Genomic DNA, 21,697 nt, shown 5'->3' with positions numbered 1-21,697 from the left:
TAAACTAAGCTCTTTCGCCACGGTCGAACTGGGCCGGCAGGGCACCTGGAAAAACACCAGTGGGCCCGACAGCCCAGCCCAGATCCCCGCCGTGCTCCCCCAGACCCTCTGAGGTTGGGTAAGCAGCCCCTGGGGTAGCATCCCCAGTGGGCACTGAAGTCCCCCCCCCCCACCATCTTTAGTAGAAAGGGGCTAAGCATGCAGTTAGACATTAACATGAAGTAGAATATTTTCATAGCTGTCAGCTTCCCCAGTTTTTCTGGTGTTACCCGATTTAGCTCCTCTTTTTCCCTACTTTATGAAAACAGTTCTACTAAAAGTTACTTTAAAGGGATAGTATTTCTTTTAATTAACTTTAAGTATGATGCAGACAGTGATATTCTTAGTCAATTTTCAACTGGTTTTCATTTTTTATTTTTCAAGGTTATTTTAGTTAGAGCTTTTTGTTCAGCAGCTTTTCAGTCTGGTATTTTAGAAGCTATCTGGTTGCTTGGGTATTATTTACCCCACCGACCAGGCAGTGGTTCGAATAAGAGACTGCAATATTAAATAGGACAGAGACTAAATAGAAATGTAACTAATAAAAAGTAACAATAAGAATATTAAAAAATATAAAATCTAGCCTCACAGAGCAATCATTTTTGATTCCTAGCCAGAAGAAGTAGTTAAATAACTCAAAACTATAAGAAGTAAATAATGAACAGATAGGGCAAAGTTACTAGAAGCAGGACATTGTATAACAAACTAAAAGTTCACATAAAGGTGACCCACCCGTTTGAAGATGAAATTACTGTGCCAAAAGCCTTTTGCAATAGGGTAACGATCTTAAACAGAAAAGAAGGGCTGCACCCCAGCACGCTGGCTACCCCTCATTTCAGGCTCAATGTAAACTACTTCGAAGCCAAGAAAATCCCTAACAATCTCTAATTCTTCTATGTTTGCTTATCCCTAGCAAGACAAAAAGCAGATAACATCATAACACGTCCCGGCCCTCTATGCATTATCTTGCTATGACACTAGTATCATTATTATTCTTATTAAGCTGTTCATGACTTTAAAGAGATTAGATTACAGACAGGGAAAGCTATCGCCCAGCACATACCTTTTCCCCTACCTACCACCAAAACCTTTACGTCAATAAACGTCTCTCCCCTTTTCTACCACCTTCATCATGCTCTCGCGGTATTTTGTTTGCTTCTCGTCCGCCATATTTCGTCCTGCCAGTATTTTGAGGGAGGAGAGGCAGTTTACATATCGTCCACATACGTTTAATTGAGTTTCTTATGCTAGGCAAATTGGGGAACCCATTGGGAGCTGTTCCAGTCCCCAGGTTATTATTCCTGAAAGATAATAGTTACAGTGTAACACGTTTTTGCACGCAGCCGTACCAACAAGCAGTTAGTCACAGGCATCAGTGTGATTGGTTGCCGGGCCAGGGCACAGAAACTTCGCGGTTGGAACTTAATCATTCCCTCCCTTTGCAGCTGTGCTCCAAACGTCTAGATTGGCAGGGAGTTGAGTTGTCCGAACAGATCTCCGGCGCAAGAGACAGAAAGGTAAGGGAGGGACGACTGGAGTGGGTGGGGGACCGGGGCCTACTAATGTATTTGTAGGGAAGGAGGCACTGGCTAGGCCAGAGGCTGTAGGTAGGGGATGTCAAATCTGCGTCCGTCAACCTGTTCAGCTCGGCTGGACGTGAATCGTGGCACTTGTAGTTCAATGACTTCTGGACATGCACAATATAGGCCACTTGGTGACAGCATGTCTGACACTTCTGCAGACTCTCGTTTGATTGATTTATTTACATTGTTTACTTTCTGTAAAATGTGACACTTTCTGTTATTTCGCTCTTACGTTGATGGTTGGTCAGGCTTCTCCGAACTTTGGCTGCACTAGAAGAAAATCCGAACCATACTTACTACATCATAGGACTCCTCCACTTAGTACATAGGACTATCTGTCACTTGTTTTCCCTGCATGTTTGTTGCTTCAAAAGTTAGAGCTGGTTCTGTTTATTCTTTTGCTAATGACAAAGCAGCAGAGCAACATAACTACACTAAATTTAATTTTCATTTATCACAGGAAATTTGCCAATAAATTAAGTGGTCAGATTTACCTTTTCTAGTGACAATTAAAGTGACAAAAAAATATTGCCAGGCCACTGAGAATCTCTGTGTTAGTAGTTATAATTTAAGCATCACTATCATTTCCTGAAGTGCTTTAGAGTAGAGGGATACAAATTCAAGTCCAAACAGATTACATCTACAGACAAAAATATTACTAGAATCAAAGTCTCATTTACAATTGGATATAGTTAGGCGACAATAGGAGCTTACAAACTTAAAGGAGAAGGAAAGGCAAAGTCACTTGGGGGTGCCAAAATATTAGGCACCCCCAAGTGACTTTAATCACTTACCTTTTACCCCGGGCTGGTGCCACTGTCTTCAGAATCCCTGGCCGGGCGCATGCGCAGTAGAGTGAAACAGCCAACTTTTTTGTTAAAGTTCAGCGGTTTTCTCCTAACAGGAGCACCAGTCTGGGGTAAAAGGTAAGCGATTAAAGTCACTTGGGGGTGCCTAACATTTTGGCACCCCCAAGTGACTTGGCCTTTCCTTCTCCTTTAAGAGGGAGGGGAAATTAAACACATGGTCAGGGTAACCAGTGTGATTGTAAAACTTGTCCTGATTAGGATAGTAATAATAAGTGAGGAGTGAAATATGAATACCAGTAGTTAGTTAGTGTGTGTGTGAGCCAAGAGTAGGGGGTTTTGCTGGGTGATCAAATTACTGAGGGCTTAGGCTAATGCCACATGGGGTTAAATCTTGGCCTGTGTGAGCATCCATTCTCTCTTGTGTCTGTATCTCAGTCACTGTGACAACCTGTGTGTAGACACACAGTTCGGATTTTGGTGACAGAATGCATTTTTGCATATGCAAAATCCACTTTCTGTGTCTGTACCCCAGCCGACACGGTGACTGGGTGCACGCACTTTGGTGTGTGGTTATAATTGGAAAGGTTGTTTCTGTGTCTGCATAAACAGACCAGTGTTACTGTAGCCTTAGGGTATAGGCTTGAGAGAAAAGGTGTGTAAACAAACCCAAAAGGGAGAGGCTGTTTATACAGAGCTCAGCATTTGTATTTATACTATTCTAGTTACAATGGGGATGTGGGGAGGTGGTAAAGGATTGGTGCTTTATAAAAAGAAATAAGGACATGTATTTGTTTTAATTAAAGAATAGGCAACGGCAAAAGTTCAATTTATTGTGTTTATGCTGTTTAATTGTGTATATTGATTTATACATATAATATATATAATTTAATATTGAAATCTGGGAAAAATAGGAGCAAACAGGACAGACTTTAGCATTTGTAAAAAACAGTTTTAATGAGGTTAATTTAATAATGGCAAAAATCATGGCACACTGAATCCAGAACATATTGCCAGCCTTACTCACTGAACATCAGTTGGTATTTGTTCATGGGAAACACTCCGTTAAAGGAATCACATCAACAATAGCGGCAACTACTATATCTAGCTTCTCTCCTAGGTCACCTCCTCAACTCCTTTGGACATATACTGTATATCTAGGGTCCTGGAATATAGAAAATTCATCCAGACATTCTCCAATTATATAAAAACAATATATACAATGCCTCTAAACACATTTATCATTAACAATAATAACCACCACTGCCACCTCTCCCCATACTATTCAACTTAGCAGTAAACCCACTACTCAGACTACTACAAGACCTACCTTTATTCCAAGGCATCAAAATTGAACAGAGAGAGATTAAAATGACTGCTTTTGCAGATGACCTCCTCCTATACACCTCCAACCCTGAACAATCACTTCCCACTATACTGGCAGAGTGTCTGAACACCCCAAAATGATCATAAATTATTGTACCAGTTGCAATTCCTTTTGAAACAAAAAGCTGCTAAAACTGCAGCAGCCAGCATCACACAGGGGCCTTAAGTTTCCAGACATTAAGGGGCCCATTCATTAAAGTACGAATTTCTAATAGTTAAAAGTACGATTGGAAAGAATTTGGAGTAACAACGATAATTTTTGATGTTTGAAAATGTCAGGAAAATTAGTTTCTTGGACGCGCGAAAATATTGTGGTTACGATTCGAAAGTTACAAAATTTTTCGTATCCGAACAATCGTAAACGACGCAAAAACCTTTCTGACTTTGAAACTTCAATACATGATTTTGGAAGTCTTCCATAGGACTCAATGGCACTCCAACCTGGGCAAAAGGAATCGTGGAATAACGAACGTATCACGAAAAAGTCATACTATTTGTAATAGTCAACTTTTATTGATTTTCTTATAAACAAGGGAAATGATAGAAGGAGGGAGGAAAGGGGGGGAAGTAGGGAATGGAGAGCATATTATGGTGCTTTAGACAGTTGTTACTGGAGACTCCAACCATGGGTTCCAAATCTTCTCTGGCTAGATATGTTAACCTGTAGTGTTCCATTTGTGAATTATTCAACTTTATCCATTTATTTTAAGTAGGAGGTAGGGGACCCATCCAGTGTAGGGCCACAGTTTTTTCATAAAATTACAGAGCCATCATAAGTGATCTGGAGGCTGTATTTGGTAGTAGGGAGTCCACCAGGCCCAATTGCGCCTGTAATTGGGTTTAGAACTTGAGGTAGGGAGAGTTCGTCTGCTAGGAAGCGCATGACTTGTTGCCAAAATCTCTGGATGTCTGGGCAGTTCCAAAGTAAGTGAATGAAATCAGCATCAGGTTTATTGCAGCAAAGGCATAGGGAGTGTTCCAAGGAAAAGTTGTTCTCAAAAAATTTTTCTCAATCATGGTCATCGTGCTTTAATGAATGGGCCCCTATGTGTTATAATATAGCTACGCTATTGAGGATTTTGATAGACTGGCTGCATCTCTAGATATGGGAGACATACTAGAAGCATTCCACAATAATATCAAAACACTTCCCAGGCATGTGCTGCCTCTGCAGATAGTCAGGCTAGCTCTTTTTGCAGAAACTGCAGTTCATTTGGAGTCCGTACATATCACATTCTTTGGAATTTCTATGCATATTGGGCATCAAACTGTTCAGTAGACCTCGAGTGGTTATACTTGGGGTGATGTGCCTTGTATGTAAAAAACTGTGCAAGGTAAATGAGGCAAATTACAACATTTTTAGGCAATTTTCAGAAATGCTGTAAAAACCCCTTAGGAAAACTTTTTTTTGCAGCTTTTACCCCACATAAAACTGCTGTGTGTTTATGAATTAGGTAAATGTAAGCCAAGAAATTAGTGTGTGCAAGGTATATTTTGAGGCCTCTAAGTACCAGAAAACAAGTAGAAGCTTTGAGGTGATTTTTGGAAATGTCGTTAAAATCGCCAGCTTTAGGAAAGCTTTGCAGCTTGGTACTTTGGAGTACAAAGACATGGGTACCCATTTTTGAATTCGGGAAATGTGTACTTTCCAAAAATATATGGTATCTGGGGTGAGCATAATTTTTTTGTAGCGTTATCCCACATAAAATGATATAAATATGTTGATTATGCAGGAGCTGAAATGACCGAAATGATCATATGAGGTATTTTCATTTTAGGGGCCCTACATTCCACATTTTTAGGTAAACCTATGCATATTGGGCATCAAACTGTTCAGTGGCCCCTGGCATTCATATTTAGGATGTTTTATCTGGTTACCTTATGATTTGTAGGAGAAAAGATGCTATAGACTGGAAACATTTTTATAAATTTTATAAAAAAAACATTAACTTTATGAAAGCATTGCAACCTGGTAGTTTGGTACCTATGCTGGATTCCCCAGAATGTGTTCTTTCCAAAAATATATAATTTTCTGGGATAAACCCAGTGGATAGTGGAATTTTTGGCCTTTTAATCTAAAGTATGCAGCTTTCTGGAGCAGTGCTTTGAAAATTTGGTAGTGTACTGCTGGCAGTGTTTAACCTATAAATGAGAAATCTCCATAAAACTATATATATTTGTTATTAATGCTTTCAGGAGACATGGGATTTTCCAAATCAGTTGTGTTTTCGTGCATAAAATAATTTTTGTTTCTGGTATATTATGTAAAAAAAAATTTTTTTTCTCTTTTTATAACTTGTTACAGAAGTGGAATTACACAAACATTCTAGCGTATTTTGAAAGTTTAGGTTGTCCTGAAAAAAACAATATATGGTTTTCCTGGGTAGCTAAAAGTCCCCCCAAAAAAGGCCTCTAAAACTGTCACGCCATAAATGTTCCCCTGTGACCAAATCTGTGACCAGATCAGCTGGCAGTGAAAAGTTAAACAATACCTGTGTTTGTATATATATATATATGTGTGTGTGTATGTATATATATATATATATATATATATATATATATATATATATATATATATATATATATATATATATATATATATATATATATATATATATATATATATATATATATATATATATATACAGGTCCTTCTCAAAAAATTAGCATATTGTGATAAAGTTCATTATTTTCTGTAATGTACTGATAAACATTAGACTTTCATATATTTTAGATTCATTACACACAACTGAAGTAGTTCAAGCCTTTTATTGTTTTAATATTGATGATTGTGGCATACAGCTCATGAAAACCCAAAATTCCTATCTCAAAAAATTAGCATATTTCATCTGACCAATAAAAGAAAAGTGTTTTTAATACAAAAAAAGTCAACCTTCAAATAATTGTGTGCAGTTATGCACTCAATACTTGGTCGGGAATCCTTTTGCAGAAATGACTGCTTCAATGCGGCTGGCATGGAGGCAATCAGCCTGTGGCACTGCTGAGGTGTTATGGAGGCCCAGGATGCTTCAATAGCGGCCTTAAGCTCATCCAGAGTGTTGGGTCTTGTGTCTCTCAACTTTCTCTTCACAATATCCCACAGATTCTCTATGGGGTTCAGGTCAGGAGAGTTGGCAGGCCAATTGAGCACAGTAATACCATGGTCAGTAAACCATTTACCAGTGGTTTTGGCACTGTGAGCAGGTGCCAGGTCGTGCTGAAAAATGAAATCTTCATCTCCATAATGCTTTTAAGCAGATGGAAGCATGAAGTGCTCCAAAATCTCCTGATAGCTAGCTGCATTGACCCTGCCCTTGATAAAACACAGTGGACCAACACCAGCAGCTGACATGGCACCCCAGACCATCACTGACTGTGGGTACTTGACACTGGACTTCAGGCATTTTGGCATTTCCCTCTCCCCAGTCTTCCTCCAGACTCTGGCACCTTGATTTCCGAATGACATGAAAAATTTCCTTTCATCCCAAAAAAGTACTTTGGACCACTGAGCAACAGTCCAGTGCTGCTTCTCTGTAGCCCCAGGTCAGGCGCTCCTGCCGCTGTTTCTGGTTCAAAAGTGGCTTGACCTGGGGAATGCGGCACCTGTAGCCCATTTCCTGCACACGCCTGTACACGGTGGCTCTGGATGTTTCTACTCCAGACTCAGTCCACTGCTTCCGCAGGTCCCCCAAGGTCTGGAATCGGTCCTTCTCCACAATCTTCCTCATGGCCCGGTCACCTCTTCTTGTTGTGCAGCGTTTTCTGCCACACTTTTTCCTTCCCACAGACTTCCCACTGAGGTGCCTTGATTCAGCACTCTGGGAACAGCCTATTCGTTCAGAAATTTCTTTCTGTGTCTTAAGGTGGCCATACACGCACCGATATTATCGTACGAAACCTCGCTTCGTACGATAATCGGTGCGTGTATGGTATGTCGGCGAGTCGACCGATATCGCAGGAAGCTGCTGATATCGGCCGACTCGCCGATCGGACCAGTTGGAAAATTTTGATCGGGCGCCATAGAAGGCGCCTGACCAAAATTCTCCCTTCAGATCTGAATCGGCAGAAGGAGGTAGAAATCCTATTGTTTCTACCTCCTTACCTGCCGATTCAGCCCTGAATGGTGTGTGGCGGATCTTACGATGTTTCGTGCGACCGATGGTCGTACGAAACATCGTCAGATCGCCACGTGTATGGCCACCTTTACCGTCTTGCGTGAGGGTGTCAATGATAGCCTTCTGGACAGCAGTCAGGTCAGCAGTCTTACCCATGATTGTGGTTTTGAGTAATGAACCAGGCTGGGAGTTTTTAAAAGCCTCAGGAATCTTTTGCAGGTGTTTAGAGTTAATTAGTTGATTCAGATGATTAGGTTAATAGCTCGTTTAGAGAACCTTTTCATGATATGCTAATTTTTTGAGATAGGAGTTTTGGGTTTTCATGAGCTCTATGCCACAATCATCAATATTAAAACAATAAAAGGCTTGAACTACTTCAGTTGTGTGTAATGAATCTAAAATATATGAAAGTCTAATGTTTATCAGTACATTACAGAAAATAATGAACTTTATCACAATATGCTAATTTTTTGAGAAGGACCTGTATATATTTACTGAAACACTCGCCTCAGTTAGTGATATAGTGAATATGCTGGTGCACAGCCTTAGAATGAGAATTCAATTTCTACTCCTTCATATACAATAGAAAAACAAGAAAAGGCAGTACTCAAATTTTTTTAAAAAAATGCAAAAAAGTGTATTCAGTTCATGATAATAAGATACATGTAGCCTGCATTTCTGTGATATATTCAGCTACTGTTGCAAATTGAGGAGGATTCACAACTGGGTCAAGTTGTTATTATGGGAGACTTTAATTATCCAGACATTGGCTGGAGTAATGGGGTGGCTAAGTCAGAAAAAGCTAGTAGGTTTGTAAATATGCTAAATGACAACTTTTTATTTCAGGCGGTTCAAGAACCTACTAGGAATGACTCTATTTTGGACCTGGTAATATCTAATAATACTGAACTCATCTCTAAAATTTGTGTGGGTGAGCATTTGGCGAACAGTGATCATAACATGGTCTCCTTTGAGATAATGCTAAGGAGACATCTCTATAAGGAATAAACTAAAACACTCTATTCTAGACGTGCAGACTTTGCCAGTATAAGGGCATTTCTGCAATGTGTCAACTCGGAAAGGCTTTTCATAGGGTTAGACACAGAAGGAAAATGGCACATCTTTAAAGGAGAAGGAAAGGCTAATAAAGAGTTAATCTCAAGCTGCAGGCATACCTTCAGTTGTCTCAATAGTGCCCTTAAGTCTCCCCATATTTCATCTGTTTAGATGATCAGAAGCCAAACAGGAAGAAAAAACCATGAGATGTGTAAAGAAAGTTCCCATCATGCCTCACTCCTGCACAGAGACCGAGTAAGTTGGTTGATGAGAATGGGGAAAATGCTGAAATTTAGATCTCCATAAATTTTCATCTGTCTATACATCTCAGAAGTCAGCTAATGAAGGCTTTCCTTTTTATATGCCCATTTCCTAGTACTTTAGCTACGGACGCATGGGTCACTCAGTAGGAAATTCAAAAGAGACTTGAACATGTAAAGGTAAACAAAGGTCCAGGACTGGATGGGATTCATCCCAGGGTATTAAATGAGCTTAGCGCTGTGATTGCCCAACCTCTTCACTTTTTTTCAGGATTTGTTGAGGTCTGGCACGGTGCCTAGAGACTGGCGAATTGCTAATGTGGTGCCGTTCTCAGCTTGAAAACTAAAGGCCTGTTAGTCTGACATCAGTAGTAGGAAAGCTTATGGAAGGGGTAATAAGGGATAGGGTACTTTTAATACATTGCAAATCACAATACTATAAGTTTGTGCCAGCATGGTTTTATGCGTAACAGATCTTGCCAGACTAATTTTGTCGCCTTTTATGAGGAGGTGAGCAGGAACCTTGATGTTGGAATGGCAGTTGATGTCATCTACTTGGACTTTGCTAAAGCGTTTGATACAGTACCTCACAGGTTAATGATCAAATTGAGCAATATTGGCCTAGAACATAATATTTGTAATTGGATAGAGAACTGGCTGAAGGATAGATTACAAAGAGTGGTGGTAAATGGAACATTTTCTAATTGGACCAGTGTTGTTAGTGGAGTACCACAGGGGTCAGTCCTGGGTCCTTTGTGCTTTTTAACTTGTTTATTAATGACCTGGAGGAGGGCATAGAGAGTACTGTTCTATTTTTGCTGACATAGTTACATAGTTACATAGGGTTGAAAAAAGACCATTGTCCATCAAGTTCAACCCATCTGAGTAAACCCAGCACACAACCTATACTAACCAATCTATACACTCACATACATAAACTATATATACAACCAGTAATACTAACTGTAGATATTAGTATCACAATAGCCTTGGATATTCTGCTTGTCCAAAAACTCATCCAGGCCCCTCTTATAGGCATTAACAGAATCTGCCATTACCACATCACTAGGAAGGGCATTCCACAGCCTCACTGCCCTCACCGTGAAAAACCACCTACGCTGCTTCAAATGGAAGCTCTGTTCCTCTAATCTATAGGGGTGACCTCTGGTGCGTTGATTGTTTTTATGGGAAAAAAGAACATCCCCCAACTGCCTATAATCCCCTCTAATGTACTTGTACAGAGTAATCATGTCCCCTCGCAAGCGCCTCTTTTCCAGAGAAAACAACCCCAACCTCGACAGTCTAACCTCATAGCTTAAATCTTCCATCCCCTTTACCAGTTTAGTTGCACGTCTCTGCACTCTCTCCAGCTCATTAATATCCTTCTTAAGGACTGGAGCCCAAAACTGCACTGCATACTCAAGGTGAGGCCTTACCAGGGACCTATAAAGGGGCAAAATTATGTTCTCATCCCTTGAGTCAATGCCCTTTTTTATACAAGACAGCACTTTATTTGCTGTAGTAGCCACAGAATGACACTGCCTGGAATTAGACAACTTGTAATCTACAAAAACCCCTGGATCCTTCTCCATTAAGGAAACCCCCAACACACTACCATTCAGTAGATAGTTCGCGTTTATATTATTTCTACCAAAGTGCATAACTTTGCACTTGTCAACATTGAACCTCATTTTCCAGTTTGCTGCCCAGTTTTCCAATTTTGTCAAATCGCTCTGCAAAGCGGCAGCATCCTGCATGGAACTTATAGTTTTGCACAATTTAGTGTCATCAGCAAAAATAGAAACAGTACAGTAATATATTTTTATGCATATCTGAAGGATAGAGAAATTCATTTCCTTGTACTGGTTTGGCTCATCCAGTCTTCGCATTTCTAGAAGTATAGTAAGGCCGTCCATCTTGTTACCAATAAGGCCTGGTGTCACCCCATGTCCGTTAGGAATGGCCTGTTCTGCAGACATCGGTATAAATCGCCATTTAGCTTCATGCAAAAATTCAGCCCATGTTCTCTGTGGCAGGTGAATACCTTTTCTGTCACTGTGCTGGTAATGGGCTGGCATTGAATGGTATTCATTTTCCTTCTGTTGGCAGTTAAAATTTTTGATGTGCAAATTAACATGCACATCATTGGAATGATTTCAGTGCTATCTGTGCATGTCTACTGCTTACTGTGCATGATTCAATTGCAGACTAGGGCAGTTGAATGGGAGGAAGAATGGCCAGTGATATAGACCTAGGTTCTACTCACTTAATTTTATTAAATGTTACGGATTGCAAGCAGCTTGTGAACTGTATCATAATTACAGTGAATATAAAAAGTCTACACACCCCCGGTAAAATGTCAGGTTCCTGTGCTGTACAAAAATTAGAGAAATCATTTTTCCACCTTTAATGTGACCTATAAACTGTACCACTCAATTGAAAAACAAACTGAAATCTTTTAGGTGGAGGGAAGAAAACCAAAAACACTAAAATAATGTGGTTGCAAGTGTGCACACCCTCTTCTAATTGGGGATGTAACTGTGTTCAGAATTAAGCAATCACATTCAAAATAATGTTAAATAGGAGCATACACCTGCCATCATTTAAAGTGCCTCTGATTAACCCCAAATAAAGTTTAGCTGCTCTAGTTGGTCTTTCCTGACATTTTTTTAGTGGCATCCCACAGCAAAAGCCATGGTCCCCAGAGAGCTTCCAAAGCATCAGAGGGATCTCATTGTTACATAGTAACATAGTAAGTTGGGTTGAAAAAGACATATGTCCATCACGTTCAACCATAATGACTATATATAACCTGCCTAACTTCTAGTTGATCCAGAGGAAGGCAAAAAAACCCCATCTGAAGCTTCTCTTATTTGCCGCAGAGGGGAAAAAATTCCTTCCTGACTTCAAGATGGCAATCGGACCAGTCCCTGGATCAACTTGTACTAAGAGCTATCTCCCATAACCCCTGTATTCCCTTCACTTGCTAAGAATCCATCCAGCCCCTTCTTAAAGCTATATAATGTATCAGCCAGCACGACTGATTCGGGGAGGGAATTCCACAACTTCACAGCTCTCGCAGTAAAAAATCCTTTCCGAATATTTAAATGGAACCTCCCTTCTTCTAAACCAGGGGTCCCCAACCTTTCTTACTCATGAGCTATAAACAAATGTAAAAAAATTTGGAGAGCAACACAAGCACCATAAAAGTTCATGGAGGTGCCAAATAAGGACTAAGGTAGCCTCTATGCACACTATCAGCTTACAGGAGGCTTTATTTGGTAGTAAATCTTGTTTTTATTCAACCAAAACTTGCCACCAAGTCAGGAATTCAAAAATAACTACCTAGTTTGGGGGCACTGAGAGCAACATCCAAGGGGTTGGTGAGCAACATGTTGCCCCCGCGCCACTGGTTGGGGATCACTGTTCTAAATGGAGTGGGTGCCCTCATGTCCGTTGGAAGGACCTACTGGTAAATAAATGTTAGAACATTAGAAAGGTTATTTTATGATCCCCTTATATATTTAGACATAGTTATCATGTCACCTCTTAAGCACCTCTTCTCCAGTGTAAACAGACCCAACTTGGCCAGTCTTTCTTCTTAACTGAGACTTTCCATACCCTTTACCAGCTTAGTTGCCCTTCTCTGGACCCTCTCTAACTCAATCATGTCCCGTTTGAGCACTGGAGACCAAAACTGAACAGCATATTCTAGATTGGTCCTTACCAGGGCTCTGTAAAGGGGAAGAATAACACCCTCCTCCCGTGAATCTATACCCCTTTTAATACAGCTCAAAACCTTGTTTGCCCTTGCAGCTGCTGCCTGGCATTGCTTGCTACAGCCAAGTTTATTATCTACAAGGACTCCAAGGTCCTTCTCCATTATGGATTTGCCTAGTGCAGTCCCATTAAGGGTATAAGGGTATAATGGCTTGCATATTTTTACATCCCATGTGCATGACCTTACATTTATCCACATTAAATCTCATCTGCCACTTAGCCGCCCAGATTGCCAGTTGCTCAAGATCCTGCTGCAAGGCTGCCAAATCCTGGATAGAATTGACTGGTCTGCAGAGTTTTGTGTCATCTGCAAACACTGAAACATTGCTTGTAATACCCACCCCTAAGTCATTTATGAACAAGTTAAAGTGGACCCAGTACAGAACCCTGAGGGACCCCACTGAGAACCTTATTCCAAGTAGAGAGTGTACCATTAACACCCTCTGTACCCAATCCTGTAGCCAGTTAAAAGATTTCAGTCAGGAAAAGGGTACAAAAGAATTTCCAAGGCATTAGATATACCATGGAACACAGTGAAGACAGTCATCATCAAGTGGAGAAAATATGGCACAACAGTGACATTACCAAGAACTGGACGTCCCTCCAAAATTGATGAAAAGACGAGAAGAAAACTGGTCAGGGAGGCTACCAAGAGGCCTACAGCAACATTAAAGGAGCTGCTGGAATAGTACTGGCTGTGTGGATACATGTGACAACAATCTCCCGTATTTATCATATGTCTGGGCTATGGGGTAGAGTCTCAAGATGAAAGCCTTTTCTTACGAAGAAAAACATCCAAGCCAGGCTACATTTTGCAAAAACACATCTGAAGTCTCCCAAAAGCATGTGGGAAAAGGTGTTATGGTCTGATGAAACCAAGGTTGAACTTTTTGGCCATAATTCCAAAAAATATATGTTTGGCGCAAAAACAATACTGCACATCACCAAAAGAACACCATACCCACAGTGAACACCATACCCAAAAAGACTGTGCTGTAATAAAATCAAAAGTTGCTTCAACAAAGTATTAGTTTAAGGGTGTGCACACTTATGTAACCATATTATTTTAGTTTTTTTGGTTTTCTTCCCTCCACCTAAAAGATTTCAGTTTGTTTTTCAATTGATTGGTACAGTTTATAGGTCACATTAAAGGTGGAAAAAGTTCTGAAATTATTTATCTTTATCTCATTTTTGTACAGCACAGGAACCTGACATTTTACCAGGGGTGTGTAGACTTTTTATATCCACTGTATCTAGCCTACAGGGGATGATGGGTTTTCTGAAATGTCGTTTTGTACTCAGAATGCCTCTGGCTGAGGTAACAATCCGATTCAAACAGATAAGTGTGCTTAGCTGAGGCAAAGTAAACTGATGCATTGAATGTATAAGCAATGTGTTATTATTTTATGGTACATATTGCTTATTTTTGTTTTAGTTCTGTTGTGTCTTGCATTAGGGAAGGCATGATAGATATGCATGATGGAGCACATATCTACCTACACAGAAAAGGGTACAAGGGTACTGTCACTTACCGATTAGCAAATCCATGTGTGGGGACAAAATGCTTGAAATTGCTCCCCTAAACACAAATTATGGCAGCCCTTGAGAGTCATGTGATTGTCATTATGAAAACTTTACTGTTGGGCCTGGAATCCCCTGTGTGCCAGGGCCCTAAATATAGGAAATGCCCTTCCTGTGGTAGATGCTGGCAGTGACAGGTGGCCTTTGCTTTGTGAGTAATGTCTGTGGGACACTGCTTGACTTTCATAGGAAGAGCATCTCTTATACTTTATGGAAAGTGGTGACAGACAATTTTTGGCATTTTTTGGTGGCCATTGATAGGTGAAGGGCTGAATCAGGCTGGGCTGTTTGGTTTTATATAGTGTTATTGTCCTAGAAACTCCTGATTTGAGGTTTTGTAAAGGTAGCCATACACGTTCAGATTTTAATCTTCTTCCAATGAATGTTTGGATATTGGTAGTACATTTAAATGCAACAATCTGGAACTAACATTCATACAAATCGGAGGATGTTCTGAACATGAAATAGTTGGCAGACACCAATCGTACAAAAGAGACTTCCATTGTAGTTCCCCCAAGCATATTGCACAATACACAATACATACACAATATATTTAACTGACCAAAATTTTCTAACCTGGCCAATCGACTAAACAACCCATCCCCATGTTACGAAAATTATCGGTGGTACGAAAGTTATTAATAATTTGGAGCTATTCATAATTTTGGTACGTGTATGTCCAGCTTAATGACATATTTGGTCTACATATGGCTTCCAAAATACAGTGTGACATTTTCTAATGTGAAACTTTTTCAAAGCACAGTAAGGATAAAAATCATAGGGGGGTTCCAGTTTAGACAGCCCAATCAACGCTTGGGCTGAGGTTCATTTCTTTAAAAAAAAAATGCACTTGCCCAGAATACTTTTGTGCAGTGCACACTGTGTCCATCTTGTTCTTAGTTTCCAGACGTCCCCTGCGCTGCACCAGGTGGATGCGTAGTTTAAAACATTTTGTATTGATTTGTTTACTTTACATGTGCTAAAAAGAATTTGAGCTTGGGGATACACAGGAGCCTGAAATAAAATTGCGGTGGCACACTGTGCATAAATTACCCCTGGGCCAGTGACCTCAGCGAATGTTTTCTTATTGTGGGGTATTTAATTTATGGTCTTATTTAGCTATACATACTACTACTATTATTATTATTATTATTATTAACATTTATTTATAAAGCGCCAACATATTCCGCATTGGTACATTATTATCATACAAAGGTTTCAGTGAGTCATCGTGAGGCGCCAATTATAACTGGTGACATCACTAAGCACTGTTTATAATAATTTGGTTTACAGGATATTCATGGCTCTTGTGTATTATAAAATATCTGATGCTTTATTCACCTGTAGGTCCTTGCAGCATTTATGAGGACATCCTTTGAGACTAGATGAAAATATGTCTCCTCTTAATATGCTTTAAAAAGGTTTTTGCAGAAGTTGATATCTTTTCCTAAAGTGTACTGGGAGATATATTAGTTTGCTTCAAGCTGAGGTTGGATGGCTTTTTAAATTGGGGGTTACTGAAAATTGCTCAGTACATTACAACGTTTGGTCTGATTGCCATTTTGGAGTCATAAAGAAATCTATTTTTCCCTTCTGAGTCAAATTGGAGAGGCTTCAGAAGGGGTTTTCTTGCTTTCCTCTGGATCAACTAGGAGGCCTAAATAATGCAACTTATATAACTGTTGCTTCCCATTAATTTTACTTGCAGTAACCATGACTCAAAGGAGCACCTATAGATCAGGCAGTTATACAACTGATCCCACTGATTTGGAAAGCCTCCTGTTCTCCTGTCATGGAGAACTAGCTTTTGGTATTGAAATCACACCGTGGTTTTATTCTGATTTAACGTTTAAGTGCCACAGAACATAGAATCTACGTTCTGTAGATAAAAGTACCTAAGTGCCACATATCAAAGATTCTATGTTCTGCTGCACTTCTGGGAGTGGGGGAGCAGCTTTTAAAGCCTCTCCTTCGCTCCCCGCTTGTTCCCCAGCCCCTAGGCAATAAGCAGAGGGTGGTCGGGCAGGTGGGCTCTTGGGTGCAATTGCCCAGGGGCCCCTAGGCTACAGCAGGCATATACAAACTACATGTGCACTTCCGGGCAGTACCGCCCCCAGACCGGATCTAACGGGACCATTAGCTTCAGTTGGTTCCTACTTCTCCTCCAGGCCCTTCACACGGATATGCCTGCCTTCTACCTCAGGTTAGTGGCACACGCACAGGTTAGTTAGCCAGGTTAGTGTCAAACACAAATAAACAATAACCACTCTGCGGGCCTTTACACATTCACAGCACTCATACATACTTGCACATGCACCTACACAACACACAATTTGCCAAGTGTATATACACACACAATTTTGTGGCTTTTTTTTGTTTTATTACATTTGCCTGAAAAAAATTGTTTTATAGGCTTTGTGAATAGCATAATTGCTAACTTTACTGTGCAATACCTTTTGTATGTTATTTTAGTGTTTGTATTACGTTTTTGGTGATTTTGGTGCATATTTAGCCATTTTATTGCATTTTTTAGTTCTGCAATAGGTGGTGTTGGTTTGTTTCTATCTGTAAAACTTATTTGGCTAAGCTTAAATATTTAAACTGTGATTTTGCCTGCTGATTACACTAGGCGAAAAAAAAATTGTTTTAGTGGTTTAATTGGATTTTAGTGATTTTATTGCATTGTTCTTTATTACTCTTTTGTGCCCATGAAAATTTTGTCTGCTGTAGATATCTGGTCTTCATATTTAGAGTGTTTTATGTTGGTACATTATCAAATGTGGGGAGTAAAATGCATGCTTCGTGAAGCTTTTCAGAAATTTCATAAAAACCACTACATGCAGCAAAACTCTGTAGTTTGGTAGTTTGCAGTTGAAAAAAAAATAGGGTCTACATACTGTTAGGGCTCTGGCACACGGGGAGATTAGTCGCCCGCGACAAATCTCCCTTGTCACAGGCGACTAATCTCCCCGAACTACCATCCCACCGGCAAAAATGTAAGTCGCCGGTGGGCTGGCACACGCTGCACAGGCGATTTCGGCAAATCGCACTTCATAATTGAGAAGTGAAGCAGTGTATAATTTGAACTGTGGTGTGCTCATATGCTAAATACAGGGCGACAGTAATATATTTTATTATAGACTATTTTTTACACATTATTTTCTGGATAACAGAGTTATAGTTGCACATTATAAGGCTAATTCACTCCACACTTTTAGAAAGTATTCTGTGCTTGATATTTGAGAAGTGAAGCAGTGTAGAATGTAAACTTTTTTTAAAACTGTGGTGTGCTCATTGGCAAGTGTAGAGTGTTCGTAATCAATTTCATCATGGACTGATTTGCACACATGGTTTCCTGGACAAGAGAGTTATAGTTGCATGTTTGATACAATAGGCTGGTGCTCCTGTTAGCAGAAAACTGCACTGGCCCGGTTTTCATTCGTCCAAGCAATCCTCTTCTTTCACTTGGAATCCTGGTTCAATCGCAGTAGATTTAAAAAGACAACTTTTTTGTTTAAGTTCAGCTTTTTAATTTAATGCACATGCGCAAGTGGTACAAAGTCAGAAATAGGAAGAGAATCGCAGGAGCTGCACTGAAGCCGAGATGCGTAATGGAGCAGATCCACTTATCTCAGCCTGCAGAAAAAACACTAGCTGAGAGAAATGGAGCTCCATGAGCCCATGCCCTAAGGGCTATGGCACACAGGGTGATTTGTCGCCCATGGTTAAATCTGGGCTACCGCAGGCAACCTATCTACCCTGAATGCTTTTGCACTGGCCATAAAGTGAATTGCCAGTGGCAAAACATTCATGGTGCTTCATTTGTGATTGCACAGAATTGACCACGGACAACAAATCTCCACTGTGTGCCATCACCGTAAATGTTTAAAGCTGCTGTAGTGTGATCTGATTTACAAGACTGGTGTCATTAACTGTATAGTTTTATTTATAATTGAGTAATGTTGGGTATGTTGGACTTGTGTTAATAATCAAGATGATCTTTTAGTGTGGGTGCATTGAGCAGAGGAAGACCAGAGGCCTATGTTAGTGGGCATTTACATCTGCTCTCCCTTTGTGTACAGACAGGGGATCCTGGCAATCACCCAGGTACAAAGTACTTCTGGGCTGAGTCAGACCTGTAGCGTTTTTGGGTAAAGCGCTTTGATTTAATGTAATTTATGCAAAATGTATGATCTCTTTATATATTTCAAGTAAGGTTATGAATAATTTATTTACAAAATATACCCGTGATAAATCTTCGCTCCCATGGGCGACTGATCTCCAAAAAAAATATTGAAATACTCTAAAGGCCATGCCCATCACTTTGTGAATAAACTTTGGAAAACCGAAGCAATGAGTATGCCATCCCTCTGGCGATTTATATTCTTGCCAGTGGGAAGGCATTTTTGGAGATTAGTCGCCCATGGGAGCGAAGATTTATCGCGGGTGACTAATCTACCCATGTGCCACCAGCCTAAAAAGATTAAAATTAAACCTGGAATACTACAAGCTTATTCACTCTAATGTACAGTATTTACTGCATGTATGTACCTTGCAAAACTATTTAATAAAAATAACGCATTGAGCAAAAAAAAAAAAAAAAAAAAAAAAAGATTAAAATTCAACCTCTGTTCTTCAGTCCTCTAAAAAGTTGTCCATGCACAGGCTTATAAAAACTTCCGTCTCGATCCCCAAGGAGGGCATTTCGGGGAAAGATCTGCCAAGAACTCTCTAAACGACCTTAACTTGAAAAGCAAACACGTATGCTGCATTGAATCAAAATGTTTTGCAGAGTGTAGGTAGATCACATCTGTTGCAACAAAACTGTTCAATTTACTGTATTATAAAAACCAAGTAGACATATTTAACATAGTTTGTCCTTCATAAAGCCATGCAAATTACTGCTTATGCTGTTCTGCTTAACATAATGTTTAAATAGTTTGCGCAGTACAGATTTCAAAGTTACAGCCCTATGTTTATTTTTATGGTGCCCAACCTTCTCAAGGGCTCCTCAAGACACATGAATAACTTTTACTGCTCTGGTGACCTCAGGGAGAAATGCACAGTAAAAAGCCCTTAAGTGTCTGATCTATTCCTTTTTAATAAATACAAGTTTTATATGGGAGAGGATGAGGATACCAAGTGGAATCTTCTTGGAAACTGCCACTTTGGCTTTGTGTGACATAGGTCTTAGACTTATTTTTATAAAACCATTATTTTCATTCTTGCATGGTATTAAGTTGGAAATAGCATCAAACTCTGACCTGTAATATAAATATGTGACATAGCAGATTAAGAATTAATCTTGGATTGAAACAAATGGAGTGGAACATACAGCTGGGTTAACTGTTAATTACCAATATATGATGTATATTTTAGAAATGTCCAGTGCAGGGATGATCTTGTAATGATGAGGCCTGTGCACACAGGATGTATTCTCTGATGGCAAGTTTCAGTGAGCCAGTTTTTACAACTTTTTCCTTCTCATTTTAGGTTTGAAAACAATTACAGTATCTTCATCCTGAAAAACAACTAAAAAGCCAACAAAATGAATAAATCATCATGTAACAACCTACAAATAGACACACTGAAAGGTAAGAATCATACTCCCTCCTGTGAAAAGTATAAATTCTTAAATCTCCAATATGCCACTTTGAGTAGGGTGTGTGCTGGCCATGCTTTTACTTTAAGTAAAGGGATTCTGTCACAGGAAAACACGTGTTTTACAAATTGCATCTGTTAATAGTGCTACACTGTGAGTGACAGGGCCCAGGCAATTTTTATTTGAGTCAATGGAGGGACAGTGTGGTCCTTACCTGGGTATTGTGCTTGTGGCAAATCATTTGTTGTTGCCCTGTGTGGCATTGCCATAAATGTATTCACTCTCCCTTATTGCCTATTACCTTTAAAATTTTTGTTCAGGTCAGTGCTGTCAAACTTATTACATGTAGTGAGATAATTATTTCTCATATAGCATTCCAAGGCCGGAAAATGGTGATGTCATACATTGAAATCTATAAAGCCTGGAGAGCTACATCTGACCTGTAGGCCTCCTATTGAACAGCCCTGGTCTAGGTGAAACATGCCTAGCTGCTAGTTTGCCCAGAGGAAGGCAAAAACCCAATCTGAAGCTTTTCTAATTTGTCAAGAAAGAATTTTTTATAGTCCAGTCTCTGAATCAGCATTGTACTTCAGTAATTTTGTATTTTATAACTTTGTAAAAAGTCAACCAACCCTCTCTTGAGGGAATGTATCTGCCAGTCCTACTGCTTTGGGGAGATAAATGAATTAGATAAATAAAAATGGTTTTGAAAGTTCTTTTGCAAATTTAATTGCATTTTAAAGTAGTAGTATTATTTGTTTGTACCTTTCTGTGCTGCGGGTTCTGCCTCTTGAAACAATGCAGTAGAAGTTAGCCTTGCATGCTTCTTCTCAATGTTCATTATTTGGCTTTAAACAATGTAAAATGTATGCACCAGTTTACTATTTTTATTCTCTAGAAAAGAAGCTGTAAGACCCAGGTTTTGCCAAAAATGCAAGGACGCTTAAGGTAATTTTTCTATATATTTAAATTTTGTTTGAAATGTATTGTTTTCACCAGTTTTTCTTAACTACTTTTGCATCTCATAAACCAGGAGCTCCAGGCAACACCAGCATTGTAGAGATCAGTTTCACCCCAACCAGTTTGGGCAGTATTGCAACCTTGCTTTTACCCTGCCCAGTAAGATGTTAAGGACACTTTTTTTTAGTTAGATAGGCTTTGCATACTCATTTCTGTTGATTGGGGCCATATAACATTTTATTGGAGTGGGATTTACATTAGCAAGAGAGAAAACACAGTATTTCTAGAATTAGCTTTTTAAAGATCAGGCACCGGTCCCAATTGCCATTTTGAGTTCAGGAAGGAATTTTTTCCCCTGTGAGGCAAATTAGAGACACTTTAGACGGGGGGTTTTGCCTTCTGTATCAACTAGCAGTTAGGCAGGTTTCATTTGGACCAACCGGTTGAACTCAGTAGTGACTTTTTTTTTTTTACCCTTTTTTATGGAAACCATTTGTATGCTTTCGCACAGTGCAAGCTTTTTTGTTTA

The 21,697-nt window shown here is 39.7% G+C and overlaps 1 protein-coding gene across 4 annotated transcripts in view; it reads left to right on the top strand.

Annotated features, from left to right (window-relative positions):
• Positions 1–1,186: 1,186 nt before the first annotated feature.
• Positions 1,187–21,697, top strand: part of tab2 (TGF-beta activated kinase 1 (MAP3K7) binding protein 2) — a 42,546-nt gene continuing 22,035 nt past the window's right edge. For 2 of the 4 annotated variants that reach the window (XM_018093727.2, XM_018093726.2), the window contains exons 1-3: positions 1,187–1,556; positions 20,100–20,200; positions 21,112–21,156. The gene's annotated coding sequence lies outside the window, so the exon portion shown is untranslated. 4 annotated transcript variants of the gene reach the window in all.

Source organism: Xenopus tropicalis, chromosome 5 (genome assembly GCF_000004195.4).
Source record: "Xenopus tropicalis strain Nigerian chromosome 5, UCB_Xtro_10.0, whole genome shotgun sequence".
In the NCBI taxonomy this organism is placed as follows: Eukaryota; Metazoa; Chordata; class Amphibia; order Anura; family Pipidae; genus Xenopus; species Xenopus tropicalis.
Note: the sequence above shows the minus strand (reverse complement) of the source record. Positions and strands in the feature narration are given on the sequence as shown.